The sequence below is a fragment of the Papio anubis genome, chromosome 9, assembly GCF_008728515.1.
Source record: "Papio anubis isolate 15944 chromosome 9, Panubis1.0, whole genome shotgun sequence".
NCBI lineage: Eukaryota > Metazoa > Chordata > Mammalia > Primates > Cercopithecidae > Papio > Papio anubis.
The window spans coordinates 63,823,271-63,842,607 of record NC_044984.1 but is presented as its reverse complement, the minus strand read 5'-3'; the positions used below and the strand labels follow the sequence as shown (position 1 = coordinate 63,842,607).

Sequence of the window (19,337 nt, the reverse complement as noted above, 5' to 3'; positions counted from 1 at the left end):
TAAGTTGTTATTTACTGCATGCCCTCAGGACATATACCTAAACACCATGAATTTAAGTGTATGCCACTTAACAAAAAAAAATTTTTTTCTGGTCACAATCCACCCACCTTATAAAGATACCATAATTCCTTAGGAAAAAGTTCTTCTGTATTTGGTTCTTATACTAAATGTAGTGTGAGCTTTCTACTCAAGGGAAAAAAAGGAAAAAGTTCACACAAAATCTAGGTCTTCTTTCTTAAATGAGGCTTAATGCAAGTAAGTCTTACAAACTAGCTATATTTGTGTTTTATGAGAAGCCTAGAAGAAGCAGAGCTAAAAAGGTCCTAAGGCTAGCTCTGAATAACCACCCTGTTATAAAGAGTAATTTATACTATGAAATAACAGTAACAGCCAAAATATTCCCCTCCCCCACCAAAAAGAGGTAAGCTAACAGATTCCTATTAAAATAAGGTGCAAGAACACAAAGTACATGAAACCCAAAAGAGAACAGGGAGGGAGGGTGTGTATAAGGAGATAAAAGGTTTACAGCAAGGAAAGCAAACCTAAGACACATGTACTGCTATTTCTCTTCCTTCAAAGTTGGCAGACACAGGTAACAGGTGACAGCTAGGTGGAGTCTGGCAAAGGCTTCACAAACCTGTTACAAAGCAATGGAAGCTGTCAGATCAAATAGAACACTGTCATCCCTGGCTGAGACTGACTGAACAAAAGCTGCAGAGAAAACTCATTAAGGAGATAAGGAGAATAGAGAAAAACAGTAACAATAACAGCAGCAAATACTTACTGAGATATTTTTTATTTTTAGGTTACATACATTGTTCATTTAATCCTCAAAACAAATATAACTAGTAACACTGTGCCCATTTTATAGATGGAAGGAAAGAAATGAGATTTACAGAATTTTCAACAACCAACTAGCCAGTCATACATATAGTAAGAAATGGGGGCCCTAACAAGGATATGAGCAGTGTACCACTCTTGTAATGGATCATAGAATTCAACGACTGACCCAATTCTCTATTCATCCCCATGTAAATCCACCAGTTCTGTTTTTTTTAAAACAAAACTTTAAGTAATATCACGTTTCTAATTGAAACTGTGGGAAATAAAATGAATATACTAAAACTGATATATTTTTATTGCTTTTATAATTAACTTTGATGAACACTTTCTACCTAGACTTCTATACGTTTTTATTCCATTTATAAAACATTATCAATGGAATTCTGGGTCAACGAGTGCGCTTACATTTAGCCGGAACATTTGATTTTATTATTACTGAAATGATGAAGAGATGATGGTCCCTTTAGGAAAACAACTGTCTTATTCTCTCTTGTATCCAAAACATCTAGTACATGAGCAAATATTCATTGACTGCTTAATGAATGATGGAGGTTTCCCTTCCCTTAGCACACAGTCTCTGAGGGGAGAATTAAATACAGCAGGTTCCCAAATGAGAAGACAAATGATGCCAAATATCAAATTTATTGATGGGCTGCATAAAGCCCTCCTTAGTGAGAAAAAAGCACAAGTATTGGCACTGCCATTCAAAGTATCTCCAAATGTTTAAAAGAGTTGGATACCTTATATTTAAAGAATACAGTATTTTAGTAGGTATGTAACACTGAAAGATATTACTTCTCCCAGTTTATCATCTAAATGGCACACTATCCATGGAGATAATTTCAGAACATTTTCAAAGAGCTTCAAAGGGCTAAATATCATACATACTGGCTAGATATTTCATTTTTCATTGATTTTTATTCACGGGTACTAATGTTACTATAGCAGGTATCCCATAAAGATGAAAAACATATTCACTATAAGACAACGTGCAGGGTATTGAGCTAGCACTTTAGATGTATTAATTTAATGTTCACCACATTCTATGCTAGGTATTATTATCTCTATTTCACAGGCAAAGAAACAGAAGATAAAGAAACTTGCTTGTTTCTTTGAACCAAGACATTCTGGCCACACCCCTAATCACTACACAGTATTGACTCCAAGTAACAAGCAAAAGCAAATACAGTTTCTGGCACAGCTTTCAGTGGACATTAGTGATAAAGGGTACAATGAGAATATGCTTGCCAGAAAATAGGGTGTTCCATCACTTTGGATGGACTATTTATCTATTTAGTAAATAATTATTTATTATCTATCATGGGCCAAGAACCATATCAGAATATGTGAGTGTTTTTCAAACCTTGAAAACAGTTTAGGGAAGAAAGAAGCAGATCTTGTAAAGTAGATCTCTAGCGTACAGAGACAGATGTAATGGAGATAGAATAAAATAGAATTATTCACAAGTGTCAAGACACAGAAGGAGTAATTAACTCTACCTAGGGCACTCAGAGAAGTTGCACAGAAAGGAAACAGTTCAACTGTAACTTGAATAACAGACTTTTAAAGTCTCTAGCTATAAGTTTCTCTCTCAAAATTATTCTCCACAGATGGGTCAGGTTATCACCATGAAAAGTGCTACAACAGTAGAAGCACAGAATATGGCTTAGGACAGCTGGCACCACATGAGGCATGCTAGGGAGGGAGAGAAGGGGCTAGAGATTGCCACAGATCTGCACAATCAAACCCCTACTAACACAATAGAAGCCAGTGACAAAGAAGTCCATTTATCACGCTTAATTTTATAGCTAACATGGCTATTAAAACTGCCTTTGTTTGGCATACCTGTAAATTCCTAATAAATTCTTAATAAAAGAAACCTAAATTTGAAAACAATAACAAAGGAATGAGGGCCGGGATGGGAAGGGTGAATCTTTAGTAAAGCATGACTGACTGACTCTTCCTGAGACCTTGCTTTAAAAAGTTAAAGGAGTTTTTAGAAGTATAAAGCCCATAAGGATGAAGAGAATTGGGAAAGACACAACAGCAAATGAGAGTCATCAACATTTTGGAAGCTAGAAAAGGAAAACAATAACCTATAAAGACCAAGAAAGTTGAAACCTAAACCTGACAGGGCGAAGCCATCAGGAAGCAAGCTGATAAAGACAGAAAGTAGAATAATGGTTGCCAAGAGCTAGGGAGGGGGAAATGGGGAGTTACTGCTTAATGGGTGCTGAGTCTCAGTTGGAGATGATGAAAAAGTTCTGGAGATGAATAGTGGTGATTATTGCACACTAATGTACTTAATACCATGGAACTGTACACTTTAAAATGGTTGTAACAGTAAATATTGTTATTATATTTTACCATAATTTAACAAAAAAAGCAGCAGCAAGTTGACTCATGCTGGAAAGATTTAGGTATCATAGGGACAGGGAAGACAAAACACAGGATGGGGCTGGAAACCATATGACTGGCTGAAAATTCTTGTTAAGTGGCCTCCTCCTGAAAACCGATCTTCTCCCTATCCCTGGTAAGAGTCTGGAGACGCACCTCTGGAGAGGGTGAATGAGAGACCCCAATCTTAGGAACACAAGTCACAACTGAAGCAAGACAAAATGCCTTACTGAAAAAGAGGAGAATTATGTGAAATTCTGCTCAGAATGCAGAAGACTATCTCCCAGCAGAAAATGGAGATGACAGATTAATGTGTCCAACCATATTAAGAGCTGTTTCAGATTTGTTAAATAATTGTAAAAGAATTAATAGTAACAAGAAAAAAATTTTTAAACTGGGATAATTATCGGGAAAACCGAAATATAATTACAGTGAATTTTGTGACTCAGTTGTGAAAAATATTTGCATAGTCTTAATAAACACTAAACTACCCCCAATATCTGATATCCTATAAAGAGAAGATGAGAAAAAGGGAAGTATGTACAAACGCTTGTGGGCACTAGAGAGATTAAGATAACTAATCGTCATCCTTCTTAGATGCAAGTCAGTAGCTACCACCTAAAATGAAAACCCAACAAAAAGCAGAATAACTGACTTAGAAAAATGAAGACAAATATCAGAACAAATAACTAAAAGAACTGAAACGGACTGCCTTGTAAAGATTGGTAATTGGAGGTGAAGAGAGATGGGGAACTGCTGTTTTCATAAGCCTTGTAATACAATTTGACTTTTTAAACCACACATGTACAAATATCACTTTAATTTTAAAATAAATACAAATTTAATTTAGAAAGGTAACCAGAAGATTTTGTTTAAAAGATCTAAAATTGTCTACAGAGTATACATTTTTTTCAACTATCATTATTAATTTCTGTTAATTCTTAGGACTTCCAGTAATAGTGAGGCCAATCATAATAAATGCCTTTCTTGTAGTACAATTCATTAACTGATATGTCATTCACTAGAGGAATACTTTGGGAATGTAGCAATTCTAAAGCCTGTTTAAAACCACTCCTTAAATGCCATATTTTCTTTCTTTCTCCCTAAGAATAGATATTTGGATATATTTTATAAAAGCTTTCATTATTTGCAACTCTTGGGTCAAATCCAAATTTTGACATTTTGAATGACTAGTATTTGTAAACACCAGTGATAGGAGAGTTGATTTAAGTCTGAATGTCAAATGATACAAATGGACAAACTGAAAGGCTACCTCACGGAAAAATACACACAGTAATAAATATGCAAAAGAAAACAGTAAACAATCTTATTATCTTATCTGCAAGAACTGCAGCAACTTTTTTTTTTGAGACAGGGTTTCACTCTTGTTGCCCAGGCTGAAGTGCAATGGCGCAATCTCGGCTCACCACAACCTCCGCCTCCCGAGTTCAAGCAATTCTCCTGCCTCAGTCTCCTGAGTAGCTGGGATTACAGGTATACCCCACCACACCTGGCTAATTTTGTACTTTTAGTAGAGACAAGGTTTCTCCATGTTCGTCAGGCTGGTCTTGAACTTGCGACCTCAGGTGAGGTCCACCCGCCTGGGCCTCCCAAAGTGCTGGGATTACAGGCCCGAGCCACCGCGCCCGGCCGCAACTTTTTAAGTCCCATTCTTGTGGGCACAAATTCATCAACTAAATATAATCTAATTAACATACTTCTACACAGTCAAAACCAAGAACCTCATCCAGAAAAGGAAAATGCTTAAAAACACAAGATTAAAATCATGAGATTAAAACTACATCACAGTCTATTAAATTTTTTAAAAATTAATGAAGTTCTTTTCATACAAAGATAAAAGCTATGAGGCCTTGGTTTCCTTTCACAGCAGTACTAATAGACTGTGTTGATCTATAACACAGAGTTGCTCGATTTCATGTGTGAACTATAAAACAAACTTGCAAATAAACAACTATTACAAAAGCTTAAAAACATTAAAATAATATTTGTCTTATTATTTACATTGCACACCCATATAACGGGACAGAAATAGAGTCAGAGATACAGCAACCAAAAAAAAAATGCCAAGTATTTATCACTGAGTGCCCATTATGTGTGGGAACATGACAGAAAGAAATGCATACAAGACAAGACTCCTGCACTCAAGGAGTTTGAAATTTACTAGTGGAGGAGAGGGAGTAAGAAGTATGTTGTAGTAGGGCTGTGTCTTAGTGTTTTTTGTTGCTTATTACAGAATATCTAAAACTGAGCAATTTATAAGATATGAGATTTATTTCTTACAGTTATGGAAGCAGAGAAGCCCAAGGTTGAGGGGCCGCAGCTGGTGACAGCCTTCTTGGCTGGTGGGGTCTCTCTGCAGAGTCCTGAGGCAGCAGAGGGCATCACATGGTGGAGCTGAGCGTGCTAGCTCTGGTCTCTCTTCCTCTTCTTATAAAGCTACCAGTCCTACTCCCGTGATAACCCATTAATCCATTAATCCATGAATGTATTAATCTATTCATGAGGGCAGAGTCCTCATGACCTAACCACTTCTTAAAGGCTTTTCCTCTCAATATTGCCACATTGGGGATTAAGTTTCAACATGAGTTTTGGAGGGGACAAACATTCAAACCATAGCAGGCTGCCAATATTAAGCCATTAAAACAATTCATGAACAATACAAAACAGAGAAATAACTAAGAACTAAACTATGAAATTATAAATTGAGAGGAGGGGAAGATAACAGAGGTCTTGAAAGAAGAAGTAGACACCGAACTGGGTCTAAAAGAATCTTTCAAATGCTATAGAAGCATTTGAAAAGATAAGGGATATTAGGGAGAATGAGCACTCTCTCTCTCTAGATTTTGCTATATATTTAAATAATATATATCAGGTCAGATGAGAAAAGGAAAGGAAAAAAAGAGAATACATATCAGTACTTCCCAAATTTATCAGCGTAACTGTATTTGTAGTACTATTCTAAAACACTCGATAAATTCAAGAGACTACTAAAAGTAATTATAGTTTATGAAGGATCCAGGATCAAACCAATTAAGTGTTATAGAACCCAATTAAAACAAAATCAAATATAGTCTTTGGGGATATAGGGAAAAAAAAAAAAAAAACCCAACCAGACTTCTGGAACTCTTATTAACATTAAGACAATAAACTAAATTTTGAAACAATTCCCAGAAGTGTTAATGCTCAAAGTGACTCCTCCCCATGAAGAGAAATTTATGCAATACAAGCATGTCTTGCAAGCCAACTCAAATAGTGTTCGGGTAAAAATAAAAAACATCTGAAGACAACTTTACTGTCTCCTAATTTTTTAAAGCACTAGGAGAAATTTTTAGGTTAGTATAAAAACATTAAAGAAAACATGAAAATAAAAATAAGAGAAGAAAAACTAATGAAACACTTCTGGAACAAGAAATGGTGTTCAGGGATGGATTCCAATCAACCAAAAGTGAAAATAACAGAAAAAAGACAAGGAACTCATGTGCAGAAACGTTCTTGGAATCTGCGTTGGAAACTAATCATACAAAGTAATCATCACAAAATGAGGTCCAATCTACTGGTTGAAAGCATAGAGAGCTTTTACGACATTTTTCCACTCAAACTCAATGTAGACTTTTCCTCCACTACAAATGCACAAAAGGTTTGTGTTGGTGCAATTTACTATGCCTATTCTCAGCCCTAGGATATTTTTGTACCCAATCTCAAATTGGAAATGAGATGCTATCTGTCCTCAAAATGTCGAGTTATTGGCAGAAACATAGTTCCGTGTCTAATAGAACTTATATGCTGTACCACAAATCTTTTAAGTGGTATTCTTTTTTAGATGTAAGACCACCTATATAGCTAAAACAATAAATCGAAACTTGTGGAACACATTATTTGCTGATGTATTATAGCAAAAATTTTCCCTAGTATGAGAATACCACCTTAGTGCTTATTTACCCTATTGCTAAACAGATTCTTATTATGTATATCCTTTATTTTATGGAAGTGGTATTTCAAGGTTAGTTACACAGCGAATCCTACTATTCTACCACTGTAAAAGCAGAGAAATGTTCCACAGAACTATATTTCCAAAACATTAAGCCAAAAGTTGACTACTACGAAAGAAAGTTCACATTTCCTTTGCTTCCACTTCCTCATTTGCTAATATGAGGTACCATGTGATATTCAGTTTTTAGAAACAAAAACTGGAAATCAGAAGAGGCCAAATACATTGCCTCACACCTGTTATCCCAGCCTTTTGGGAGGCCAAGTTGGGAGGATCGCTGGAGGCCAGAAGTTTGAGATCAGCCAAAGCAATATACTGAGACTCAATCTCTACAAATACAAATAAATACAACACAACACAATACAACACAATACAACACAATACAACACAATACAATACAATACAATACAATACAATACAATACAATACAAAACAAATTAGCCTAGCATGGTGGCACGTATCTGTACTCAGTTCCTGCTACTAAGGGAGGCTGAGGTGGGAAGATCACTTGAGTCTAGGGGTTTGAGGCTGCACTAAGCTGTGATCACACCACTGTACTTCACCCTAGGTGACAGAGTGAGACACTATCTATGGGGGATTAGGCTTCTACCACCAGATACACAACTGTAAGCAACTTAAAAAGTGGGGAACTGGAAATAGTTGTCCATTTATTTCCATCAGGTTGTAATTCTACTTTGAGTAAGAAGGAAAAGTTATTTGCGTGTGTGTTTTTTTTTTTTTGTGGAGACGGAGTCTCGCTCTGTCGCCCAGGCTGGAGTGCAGTGACGCGATCTCGGCTCACTGCAAGCTCCGCCTCCCGGGTTCACGCCATTCTCCTGCCTCAGCCTCCTGAGTAGCTGGGACTACAGGGGCCCGCCACCACGCCCGGCTAATTTTTTTTGTATTTTAGTAGAGACGGGGTTTCACTGTGTTAGCCAGGATGGTCTCGATCTCCTGACCTCGTGATCCGCCTGTCTCGGCCTCCCTAAGTGCTGGGATTACAGGCGTGAGCCGCGCCTGGCCTATTTGTGCTTTTAAAGTTATCATAATGCACATTTTATGTTTAAAGCATACATTAAATAAAAAGAACATTATTACATATAACAATCTATGAGAAAAAATATATTTTTATAATGGGATACAACTGTTAACATAGCAGACTTAGGTTATTTTCCCCCTATAATGTATATAAATGTTCCTTGACTTGTGATGGGACTATACCCCAATAAACCTATTGTGATGCCAAAATATCAAAGGTAGAGCCATTGTAAATCAGGGATCATCTGTACTTTGTTTTATTTGGTCTTCTTAAATAAACTCACTTCAGTCTCCTGGTTCTATGCTTTAAATTCCCTTAAAAACTTTTTATTTATTATTTCATTTAATTTATTATTTTAGATAGAGTCTCACTCTGTCACCCAGGCTGGAGTGCACTGGCATGATCTTGGCTCACACAACCTCCACCTCCTGGGTTCAAGCAATTCTCCTGCCTCAGCTTCCCGAGTAGCTGGGATTACAGGTGCCTGCCACCACACTGCATTCATTTCCCTCATATTTATAATTACCAGACTGTATCTATTAATTTGCTTGCTGCTTGTCTCACTCATCAGAATGAAAGCTCCATCAGAACAGAGAGATGTCTCCTGTTCTCTGCTGAAAACTTAGCACCTTAAAAACTGTCAGATACATAGGCATGCAATAAACATTTTGCATTTTTCGTAGAAATGGGGTTTCACCATGTTGGACAGGCTGGTCTCAACTTCCTGACCTCAACTGATACACCCACCTCAGCCTCCCAAAGTGCTGGGATTACAAGCATAAGCCCCTGCACCCAGCCAAATTTTAAAAATCTGTAAAAGCAATTTAATACTAATTTTCATTTGGGATTTAAAAAATAAAACCACTGGTGTTCTCATTTCTATCAAATGACTAAACTCTGCACCCCAGGGGTGATGTAGGGCATGAGAACCAACCCTTCCACTCTGCTTTCTTCTCCGAGCCATCATTCTCCATCTTACTCCTAGCACTGAAGAGGTAAGTGCAAAAACACTGTTCCCACAACTTCGGCAGTTCCTACCAACTACTGCCCAAACTGCTCTCAACAGCCCAAAAGAACCTCCATTACCATCACGTAGAAGCTTGCGGTCTCTGGTGATAGACAGATGTACAAAGGAGAGCTGCTAACGCTCCTCTTCACACACCACACACAAGAGGCGACTGCATCACTTACTGGCAGCCATGCAATGGGGACTGTCAGTAGTAGGCAGAATTTTAAGAACCAAAATCCCTGCTCCATGATTTATATACCCTGTAAAATCTCTAGGACTATGAATATGATGGGATTTTACTTTCATGATCAGGCTAACTTTAAGAAAATGGGATTATCCAGCTGGATAATCCTGAACTAACCTCAAAAATCCTTCAAAGGTGGGTCTAGAAGACAGAAGTCAGAGAGATTGGTGTGTGAGAGATTAGACAAAAAGGATATTCTCCATAGCTGGCTTTCAAAATGGAGGGGGGGTGCATATGGCAAAGAATAAAGGCAACATCTATAAGCTGAGAGTGGCTCCCAGCTGACAGCCATCAAAGAAACAAGACGTCAGTCCTACAGCTGCAAGGAACTGAGTTCTGCCAATAATCTGAATGAGCTTAGAAGTGGATTCTTCGCCAGAGCCTATAGACAAGAAATCATCCCAGCTGACACCTTGATTTCAGTCTTGATATCCTGAGCAGAGAATCTAGCCACACTGTATCCAGATTTTTGATGTATAGAACTGTGGGTGCCACTGAATTTATGGTAATTTGTTCTGTAGCAAAATTAATAAGGGACTCCTTGGAGGGAAAGGCTGTAGGTGGCGGTGGTGGCAGCTGCTGCTGCTGAGATAATAGGTAGATTTCCTTCTAGCTTCAGCAACACCTCCAACAGGAAGAACAGAGGCAGACTATAAATTTGCCTGGAAACTAAAGAAAGATCTGCATAATGGGGTACATAGCTTTGAAACCACACACTGCATTCATTTCCCTCATATTTATAATTACCAGACTGTATGTATTAATTTGCTTGCTGCTCGTCTCTCTCATCATAGTGAAAGCTCCATCAGAACAGAGATTATGTCTCCTCTTCTCTGTGGAATACTTAGCACCTTAAAAAACGTCTGGCACATAGGCATGCAATAAATATTTGCTGGATAAGCTGCCATCAACCAGAAATCACAGTGGCTGGGTATGGTGGCTCATGACTATAATCCCAGCACTGTGGGAGGTTGAGGTGGGAAGACTGCTTGAGCCTAGGAGTTTGACACCACCCTGGGCAACCAGTGAGACCCCATCGCTGTAATAATTAAAAAAAAAAAAAAATTCACAGTAAACTGTGCTATATACAAGATTTCTTAGAATAACTTCATTATCAACTGGAAAAGCTGCATTCAACAAAGTCCATTCTAATAAATGATGTCCCTTTAATACAAAAGATAGGTGTTGGCCAGGTGCAGTGGTTCACACCTGTAATACCAGCACTTTAGGAGGCTGAGGTGGGCAGATCACTTGAGGTCAGGAGTTCAAGACCAGACTGGCCAACATGGTAAAACCCTGCCTCCACTAAAAATACAGAAATTAGCCAGGTGTGGTGGCGGGTGCCCATGAAACCCAGTTACTCAGGAGGCTGAGGCAGCAGACTTGCTTAAATCCAGGAGGTGGAGGTTTCCGTGAGCCGAGATCGTGCCACTGTACTCCAGCCTGGGTGACAGAGGGAGGCTCCATCTCAAAAAAAAAAAAAAAGTTGTTTCTCCATACAGTTGTTTCACACGTGCTTCCACAGATGTCTACGCTAATGCTGTCTAGTAAAGAATGCTTGTAACCTGGAAAATGTATCAACAACAATAGAATGATGTTTTAATAAACAATATGATAATGAAATCCCAACATCAACCGATTAAGATGGGGAATTTACTTTCAGGTGATACAGCCAATTCATCACCTCTTTTCACATAACCATCCACACCGTCCAGAGTTCAAGAATCCTGATATGCTTGAAGAAACTGAGAACCAGAAAAATCTCCAGATGAGCAGTGGAGCATATTTCTACAGTGAATCACATGTACATCTAATTTGTTTGTTATGCTAAACTGAATGTTGCTCAAAATTAAGTGTAAAAGTCCTAATATAATGCAAAAGAAATATTTCAACAATTTTACCTTCTACTAAATACAATTTCTGGCACTTTCAAGAGCAGGTAACAGCACGAGATATCTAATTCTCTTTTGACACATCTCTTCTGCTAGAAACAATTACTTCTATTCCAAACTTCAACATGGTACACTCCAAAATGATTCACTGGTTGGTTGGGAGTCCCGAATGTCTTTCTACCCCAACAGAATCACTGTTACAAATGGCAGTTAGGTGCCATGAGCAGTCTGTACTTCAGGTACATTACAGAGCTTTGTGTCCTGGCAATTACACTGTGTACTTATTTATATCTTGTCTCATTCTTTCAAGGGGGCAGGGGGAAGGTTGTAATCATCATATGTAGCAATTTAATGATTTTTTTTTTTTTTAAGGATTGCAATTCCTAAACAAGTCTTTTTTCAACAGAAAAAGTTCATCTTAAATTGGGACCATCTCAATTCAGATTGAAAAGAAGGCAGGGAAAAACACATATATTCCCCTTATTCTTTAAAATTAATTTTATAATCTAGAGAACAACAAAGTACTATTATGCATAATCCACAGAAAAGTAGAATGATTTAATCACCACAAATTCAAAAAACTTCCAAAAAATGTGTTCAGAATTAAGGGACAAAATTCGTTTTAAGGATAACAAAAAACACAAGTAAACCATTAATATATTCATTCCTCCCCCATCCACCAAAAGTAAAAACAACTTCACATTTGTGACCAGTGTTGGTTCATACCTTTGTATATGACTCACAAAACTATTCCTCAAAATTATTCCCTATACCTATTACATATAATCACATTTCCTCAAAGTAGGATCTAAAAAGGGGTGGAATTCTTCCTTTTCATAGACAGTTCATATATAAAAAGATGACAGTCTGGCCGGGCGCGGTGGCTCAAGCCTGTAATCCCAGCACTTTGGGAGGCCGAGACGGGCGGATCAGTCAGGAGATCGAGACCATCCTGGCTATGCGGTGAAACCGTCTCTACCTAAAAATACAAAAAACTAGCAGGCCGAGGTGGCGGGTAGCCTGATCCCCAGCTTCTCGGAGGCTGAGGCAGGAGAATAAGTAAACCCGGGGAGGCCGGAGGAGCTTGCAGTGAGCTGAGATCGACCACTGCACTCCGCCTGAAGCGACAGAAGCGAGACTCGTCTCAAAAAAAAAAAAAAAAAAAGATGACAGTCTAATTCATGTTTAAGCCTGTATCTACAAATTTTATCTACGGAAATATTATCGTTGAATTAAATAAGCCTGCTAAGACTCAATCATAAGACCAGACTCATAATCAAAAGAATGTTCTAATAGATACTATATTTGAAAGCTAAGAATGTATTTTCCTTATCATTGTTAGGCGCCCTGACCATATTTTCATTTACTAATTTAAATTCTAGATAAAGGCCGGGCGTGGTGGCTCAAGCCTGTAATCCCAGCACTTTGGGAGGCCGAGACGGGCGGATCACGAGTCAGGAGATCGAGACCATCCTGGCTAACACAGTGAAACCCCGTCTCTACTAAAAAAAAAAAATACAAAAAACTAGCCGGGCGAGGTGGCGGGCCCCTGTAGTCCCAGCTACTCAGGAGGCTGAGGCAGGAGAATGGCGTAAACCCGGGAGGCAGAGCTTGCAGTGAGCTGAGATCCGGACACTGCACTCCGCATGGGCAACACAGCGAGACTCCGCCTCCAAAAAAAAAAATTCTAGATAAAACTTTCTAATACACTGAGAAAGTATTTTATCAATTCCTCTCTATTCCCACTGCCAATTCCTCTTCCTCTGCCATACCTCGGTGTTCCCCACTTTAGTATGCGTGGGATATATACCCACTTTAGGTAGAATGTATATAATAACCAATCATGTCATGAGAAAGCTAATAGCTTTTCAATCCCTCAAGCCTTCTAATTACAAGATCTTAGTCTCTTCATGTCGTTTACTGTTTTGTTTTTTTGGTTTTTTTTTCTGGGCAGATTTAGGCTCAGAGAATTTAACAGGTAACAGCATCTATCTAAAAGTTAATAGCATTATTTTGTTGTTATTTTAATGTTGCCATTGCCAACTATTCAAAGCCAGTGATACTAGTTTTCCATTTACAGTACCGATATAAAATTTCTCTTTAAATAAATGTATTTAAGGAAAAGAGTCATTTAAAGATATTAAGGAAATAACTGAATCTTGGAATGGCCCCCCCCAAAAACTGAAGTGTCAGAAACACTACTCTGACTGGAATTGTGGCCATTTTAAACTCAATTTTTTCTCCACATTTTCCGGCTTATTTGATGACCCCAAATTCTCAACTAAGCTCCAGATTCCAACTCGGGACACTGTACCAGCACATCAAATTCAACACCATTTTCTTCGGGGTCACCCCTCACCCTCACCCTACTACAACCTCACCATCAAAACCTAGCTAAATTCTCCTATATAACCATTCACACAATCTAAACATCTAGAAGCTACCTGTGATTCATGTCCCTCTCCATTCACTGAATTCCAGAATTTACCAGCTCATTCGTTCCACAAATAAAATCATGCATGCAAATAAAATCACATTATTTTAGAATGTTGTTTCTTAAAAACTTTCACACTCTATGAGAGGAGATATGTAGCCTTGTGGACGCTTTCTCCAAAATTGGAGGGTGGAGGGCAGAGGGGAATGCATGAGATGGGACGGATTTGAAAAGGAATGCCCTAAAATATTAACAGGGGTCATTTCTACATGGTACATGGTAGAAACAAGTAAGTTCCATCTGCTCCATATTTTCCTGTAACTTTGTATGTTTTCTGTATTTTTATCATCAAGAAAAAAATACATTCCAAAAAGTGGTCCCATCTGGACTTATGTCTCAATTCCTATTCAAGCATCCTAGTTCAACTCTCTTTAAATCCTCCCTCCTGTCCTCTAAATTGACCTTTGCAAAGGTCACTGTCCAATACATTATACACACAATTGCCTGAATAATACTCCTGAAAAGTCTTCACTAGGTTACACTTCTAGTCAACAATCTTTAATAGTTTCCTATTGCCTATAATCATAAGAGTAGCCTACTCTGCCAGCTTTTAGGCACTTATCTAGCCCCAATTCTACCATTATAATAGCATTTTCATAGTATCTAGAATCAAACTGCTCAAGTAATATTTCCATCATTTACCAGCTGTGTCATCCTAGAAAAGTAATTTAACCTCCAGATACCTTGGCTAAGCATTTGTAAAAAGGGGGCTAATAATACCTCATAAAGTTGTTATAAGCATCAAGTGTGTAATAAAGGGACTGGTACATAATAGAAGCTCAATAAACAATAGTGTTATTATTCCTTTATAATCCTACACACAATCTCAGCTCAAGGCTGGTTTACCCACTATCACAAATACACCTGACTTTATGTGCTTGGCTCACAGTGCTTCCCATGCCCTGAATAACCTCTGCCAATCCTCCACTTCTTCAAGCTCCACCAGCTCTCTGAAACGTGCACAGGCCAGACTTCCCCTGCTTCTCATATTCTTTCCAGGGGTGTCCAATCTTTTGGCTTCCCTGGGCCACACTGGAAGAAGAACTGTCCTGACCACACATAAACTACACTAACAAGAGCTGATGAGCTAAAAAAATAAAAATAAAAATAAAAATAAAATAAAATAAAAAACAACCAAAAAAAACCCAAAAACCCTCATAATGGTTTAAGAAAGTTTACAAATTTGTGTTGGGCCGTATTCAAAGCCATCGTGGGCTGCATGAACTGCAGGTTGGACAAGCTTGCTCTACACCTCATGGCTCTTGTGGCAGGTGAATTAATACTCAACTCATCTCAAAACTTGTAGAGTTCGAAATTCTCTGTCTCAGCCTCTACCAGACTATTAGCAGTCTGAGGACAGTGATTGTGCCTTAGACGTTTATCCCTTGATACATTAATTCCTTGTATAGAATAGATCCACAACATAAAATTATTGTTTTGCATATTTTAGTCTTTCCTTTCCAACTAGACTGCAATCTTCCCATCAGGGCTAACTTATGTCTTCTCTGTAATCCTAAAAACACATAGTATAATGCTGCTGGCCTACTCTACATTCAGAAAAATAGCACTTTAGTTGACAAATCTCACATAAAAATACATGAGAGAAGATAGCAAGTACCTACTATAAAAGTTAATGTACACATCAAAAAAATCTGAAAAAACAAACAAGGTGTGATATAGATATTGGTGGAATTATCTTTTTCCTGGAATAACAGTTAAACTCTCATAATCACCTTACCATTTGATACATCTACTAGCGGAACACAGCAGACTTACCAGATCAGACTACTACTCTGCTCAAAACTCTCCAAGGACTTTCTATCTCACCCAAGTAAAAGTATTTACAATGGCCAGGCCCCTTGTTCTCTCTGCAGTTCCTTGAATACAGTAAGAAACAAATTAGCTCAGCTAGAGCTTTTACACCTGCTTTTCCCTCTCGTGAAATGTTCTCTCCCAAATATCTACAGGGCTCACTCTCCCATGCTCTTCAGGCAACCTCAGGAGAAACCCCTTTCCTTATCATCTGCTATGGTCTGAATGTTGGCATCCCCCTAAAATTTACTGTTAAAACCTAATACCCAACACAACGGTATTAAGCAGTAGGGCCTTTGGGGAAGTGAGGAAGTCAAGATGGCTCTGCTCTCATGAATGGGATTAGTGCCCTTATAAAAGAGGTTGAAGGGAGCTGTCTTGCCCCCTCTACCATGTGAGGATACAGCAAGAGGCGTCATCTATGAAGCAGAGAGTATGCCTTTACCAGGCACTGAATCTACTGGTCACTTGATCTTGAACTTCCCAGCCTCTAGAACTATGAGAAATAAATCTCTGTTATGTATAAGCTATCCAGTCTAAGGTATTTTGTTGTATTAGCCCGAATGAACTAAGATGGTAAGAGCACTAAGCTCATCCCACATTCCAACCCTTTCACCAGCTCTTTCTTCATAGTGCTTATTACTACTATCTGTTTATTGTCTCTTTCTAAACACCAGTCTGTAAGCTACATGAGTGCAGGAACTTTGCTTTGTTCACTGCTATGGCCCCAGTCCCCAGTACAGACAACAGGGCCCAATAGTCAATAAAGATTTGTTATATAAAGAAATGAATCTAGGTTGAATTAACTGACTCTAGAACATTCTATCTTTAATTTTATTTAATATCATCCATTTTATATCTTTGTTTCCTCATTTCCTCATTCATACATTTGGAATAATACCTAAACCTTGCAGGAGATGTAAGGAGTAAGAGTGTGTGTGTAACTTAGAGTAGCATCTAGCACACAGAATTGTCCTCTGTTACCTATTGTTGTTAATTTCAGCCACTTAGATACAATTATATTCTTAGATATAAATGTATGATGCCTATTTGTTATGCCCTAAACAATGATTTTTGTAGGCAAGTGGTAAAGACAACTAATATCTTCTCTAACTAAAAGTTACCATAGGCAAAAAGCTACAAAGTATAGAGTGTTTCCTAATAATGATAAAACTACTCATATAACCGAAAGTTAGAATTGTTATACGCTATTATTGTAAGTGAAAACGTTTGGTTTATACATCTGATCTGAAGCCTGTAAGAGCTCTACCAAACCCAAACTAGGTTGCTGTTTTGACTTTAGCTGGAAACTTCAAAAATATGTAGATACACATATTTTATCATTCACAGGCTCCTTTCTATTGCAATGGATTTGTTCACCAGACTACAAGCTTTTTGGTTTTTTGGGTTTTTTTTTGTTTTTTTGTTTTTTTGAGACGGAGTCTCACTCTGTTGCCAGACTGGAGTGCAGTGGCGCAATCTCAGCTCACTGCAACCTCCGCCTCACCAGTTCAAGCGATTCTCTTGCCTCAGCCTCCCAAGTAACTGGGATTACAGGCGCCCACCACCACGCCCGGCTAATTTTTTGTATTTTTAGTAGAGATGGGGTTTCACCATGTTAGCCAGGATGGTCTCCATCTCCCGACCTCGTGATCCGCCCGCCTCAGTCTCCCACAGTGCTGGGATTACAGGCCTGAGCCCCCATGCCCGGCCAGACTACAAGCTTTAAGTGTAAATTCATGACAATATGTTTTACAACAGAGTTTTGACCATTTATCAAAAAAACACACTAAAACTTAAAAGAAAAAAAATAGTATTATCATAAATCAAATATTAATGTTTTATCAGAAAGCTAAATGTAAGTTAAACTACCTGGCCTCCAAATCTGATATACTATGAATTAACTGACTCTACTGTAGGAAACACTCTATACTTTGTAGCTTTTTGCCTAAGGTAACTTTTGGTTAGAGAAGATATTAGTTGTCTTTATCATTTGCCTACAAAAATCGTTGTTCCAATTAAGCACTATGTTTTTTTCCTTTTTCTTTTTTTGAGGGTCTCACTGTCATTCAGGCTGGAGTGCAATGGCACTATCAGAGTTCACAAAGCCTCTATCTCCTAGGCTCAAGCAATCCTCCCTCATGAGCCTCCCAAGTAGCTACAACTACAGGTGTGCACCACCGCAGTCAGCTAATTTTTGTTTTGGTTGTTGTTGCTATTTTGTAGAGACAGTGTCTCGCTATGTTGCCCAAGCCAGTCTTAAACTCCTGGCCTCGGATCATCCTCCTGCCTCAGCTTCCCAAACTGTTAAGCATTATTCTGTAATACTCCTAAAATTTAGATTTTTATTATAGTCTCCATTTTTTAAATACTCCATTCTAGAGAACTACCCAAACAATCTAGACTGTGTTTATCATGCAAGCTACAGCATAGTTAATCAAAAGGTATTAGTGGATATATCCCTACAACAAGGAATAAGCCAAAACTAGCAGCTAAATGCAAGGCCCACCAGGCATGAGTAAGCTGAGTATATTCCAAGTTTAGTTTTGTTCTCTTAAGTTTCCAATAATTTGAAGCAATAGGTTTGTTTCATAACACATCACTTACAGTTTCTAAGCACTATAATACTTAGCAAGTATTTATTTAGCATTTATAAATGCTATTTCTGATTAGCCACTTTTGGCCAAAAGTATGTGTTCCGGGATGTGGAAAACAATAAATGCCGAAAATCTCCTGTTCATCACTGTTCTTCAGCTCCCAAGAAACATTTCAGTGTGTAGGAGATTTACTCCTCATATCAATACCAGGGAGTACTGAATTAAAACCTAGAAGTAGCCAGGCAAGGTGGCTCACGCCTGTAATCCGAGCACTTTGGGAGGCCAGGGCGGGTGGCTCTGAGGTCAGGAGTTCAAGATCAGCCCGGCCAACATGGTGAAACTCCGTCTCTACTAAAAATTTAAAAAGTAGCCGGGCGTGGTGGTGGGTGTCTGTAATCCCAGCTACTTGGGAGGTTGAGACAGGGGAATCACTTGAACCCGGGAGGTGGAGGTTGCAGTAAGCCGACAGCACACCATTGCACTCCAGCCTGGGCAACAAGAGCAAAACTCCATCTCAAAAACAAAATAAAACAAAAACCTAGAAGCAACAGGCTAGCGCAGGAGAACTTACTCAGGTGCTGTGAGATAAAACACATGGTCAGCACTTACAAGATCCTGAGAGTGAATGCCTCCTTAAATTTTAAGTCCTACATGCCTCCTTGACTCACTCTGGCCTTAGGTAGAGCCAGGAATGCACAGGACAGTCTCCCACAACAAAGAAGTATCTGGCTCAAGATGTCAATAATGCTAACATTTAGAAGCCCCAGTTTAAAAGAAAGAAGTGAGTTAGAATTCCAGCTCCACAACTCATTAGCTAAATGAACTTCAGCAAATTATATAACCTCTCTGAGACAGTTTCTTCATGTATAAAATGGATATCGTGCTTATGCTGAAAGATTGCTAGGAGGAAAAACTGAGACAGAAGTCCTAGGCACAGAGTAGACACTCTACAAAAGTTAGTTACCATTCTTCAGAGTAAAATCTCCATCACAGACAGAGCT

General features: G+C 38.5%; 1 protein-coding gene across 3 annotated transcripts in view; it reads right to left on the bottom strand.

Moving 5' to 3' along the window:
• FRS2 (fibroblast growth factor receptor substrate 2) overlaps positions 1 to 19,337 on the bottom strand; it is a 111,092-nt gene that overhangs the window by 67,332 nt on the left and 24,423 nt on the right. The window contains exon 1 of one of the 3 annotated variants that reach the window (XM_009181194.4): positions 543 to 4,076. The exons of the other annotated variants lie outside the window; for them this stretch is intronic. The gene's annotated coding sequence lies outside the window, so the exon portion shown is untranslated. Of the gene's footprint in view, positions 1 to 542; positions 4,077 to 19,337 lie in introns of those variants that run through there. 3 annotated transcript variants of the gene reach the window in all.